Source organism: Frieseomelitta varia, unplaced genomic scaffold (assembly GCF_011392965.1).
Source record: "Frieseomelitta varia isolate USP_RPSP 00005682 unplaced genomic scaffold, Fvar_1.2 scaffold_277, whole genome shotgun sequence".
Classification (NCBI taxonomy): Eukaryota; Metazoa; Arthropoda; class Insecta; order Hymenoptera; family Apidae; genus Frieseomelitta; species Frieseomelitta varia.
In genome coordinates this window covers 1,272,211-1,274,261 of record NW_025110009.1, presented here as the reverse complement: position 1 = coordinate 1,274,261, position 2,051 = coordinate 1,272,211, and the positions used below count along the sequence as shown (strand labels likewise).

The following is a 2,051-nucleotide window of genomic DNA, read 5'->3' as shown; positions in this document are numbered from 1 at the left end:
CGCGTGTGAAATCTTGCTTTGAATCGTTTAATCACGGATCAATCGTGTATATCTAAAATAAATGAAATGTTACCAAATTTCCGTCAAAGAATATTACATGAGCCATTTATAATCGGTGTGTCTATGTGTTCTATCCTGCAATCAAGAAATAACCTGCAAAATAAACCAAAAATTAGAACAAATGTATGAAACGAAGACAAATGTGTAAAAATGAAACGATAATCAACATTAAATTCTACTAAAGAAATGCACGAGACAAGCTACCAGTAACTGTACGAGTGAACTCGACGACCGAGTTGGCAATACATGATTTCGTTACCGTAATGCTCGACTAATCGTTACACACAAGTGTATTAATTAAATATACTATTAATGAAATATAAGTGGAAGTAAAAGAGTGACGAAGAAGCGACGCTATCGAAGGAAATCTGATAGGTTAGACGCTACCGATAGGTTAGAAAAGATTACGAACATACAACGTAATGCGTGTTGTTGTCACGAAATTCGAGAACCAAATGACTCTTCGCTACATGTTTCATCACACAATTGAGGAGTAGGGCTTGGGCTGATCTTCAACGAACAGGCATAACTAGGATAGACACATAAACATTGTGTTGATTTCTCGTACTGTCTCGATACGTTTAGTCGAAAGTGTTTATTTGCGACACTGAAAAGACAGTATATGCGATTTTAAGAGCCTTACACAACACGTAGAAAATGTTGTAATACAAGTATGTGTGTAAAAACATATAATAAAATACATGTACATATATATAATGAGTTAGTCAATTACAAGGTTACAATATTTTTACTGGTTAAAATTAAAATTTTGGTATGAAATTATAAGTAACTTTTAGCATGATATATTCTGTTTAAATATTTATATTATTTCTTTAATTGTTGAAAATTGCATGTAACGATTATTTGGTTAAATCTTACCTTGAGTTGAAGCCAAAAATGCACGTTTTATCATAAAAATATACAATACAAACATAAATCTAAAACAGTTGATTTAAATTTTTAGTTGAGAACTTCTGGAATTCACCTAATACTTCTTTCTGAATGATTTTTCTGGACAACACTTTCCTCTTTACAGACTAGGTGTGCTTCCTTCCGCCATGTTTGCTGCTTAAAAATCGATCATGAGAAATATCGATATATTCCAGAATCGTAGGAAGTGTATTTCGTATATCACCGTTGGCGCTACAATCGCACGTTTCACACGAAATGTTAACTGGAAATAAAAGATAAAAAATTCTGGTCAGAAATACACAAAATTCAAGAAAAATTCTTTAAAAAAAACGAAAATATTCATACACTACATGAAAAATTGTCAATACCTTAAACTTAGAAATTTTATTATATTACGCAATAGAATTATTATTTTAGTCATTAAATACGTACATTTTTAATAAATTATTGTCGAATTTAATATTGTTAAGAATTACACAATATATGGAGTTAAAAAATTAACAAATGAGTAAAAAATGTTACAATAGAAATAAAAGCATTTTATATATAATAATAAGTTAGTCAGGTTACAAGGTTATAATATTTGTACTGTTTGGAATTGAAATTAAATTTTGATATAAAATTATAAATAACTTTTAACATGGTATATTCTGTTTAAATGTTTGAATTTTTACCTGAGAACTTCTGGACGATACTTCTTTCTGAATGATTTGTCTAACCAACACTTTCCTCAAACAGACTAGGTGTGCTTCCTTCCGCCATGTTTGCTGCTTAAAAATCGATCATGAGAAATATCGATATATTCCAGAATCGTAGGAAGTGTATTTCGTATATCACCGTTGGCGCTACAATCGCGCGTTTCATACGAAATGTTAACTGGAAATAAAAAATAAAAAAATTCTGGTCAGAAATACACAAAATTCATGAAAAATTCGTAAAAAAGAAGGAAAAGAGTATCGATTTAAACATTTAAGCACTGTAATGGGTTTCAAAAATCCTGACACATTCACTACTTGACCAACTTCGATCGTTTTACTTGATGTAATTCCCCAATTCACCGTTGTTTGAACGTAGAGTGC

At 30.6% G+C, this 2,051-nt stretch overlaps 1 long non-coding RNA gene across 1 annotated transcript; it reads right to left on the bottom strand.

The window, feature by feature from the left end:
* Positions 1-7: 7 nt before the first annotated feature.
* LOC122529087 lies at positions 8-1,821 on the bottom strand. The gene is made up of 4 exons (XR_006306742.1): positions 1,647-1,821; positions 1,046-1,234; positions 477-589; positions 8-153 (listed from the first exon to the last, which is right to left on the bottom strand). It is a non-coding gene; the product is annotated as an uncharacterized LOC122529087 (long non-coding RNA).
* Positions 1,822-2,051: the final 230 nt, after the last annotated feature.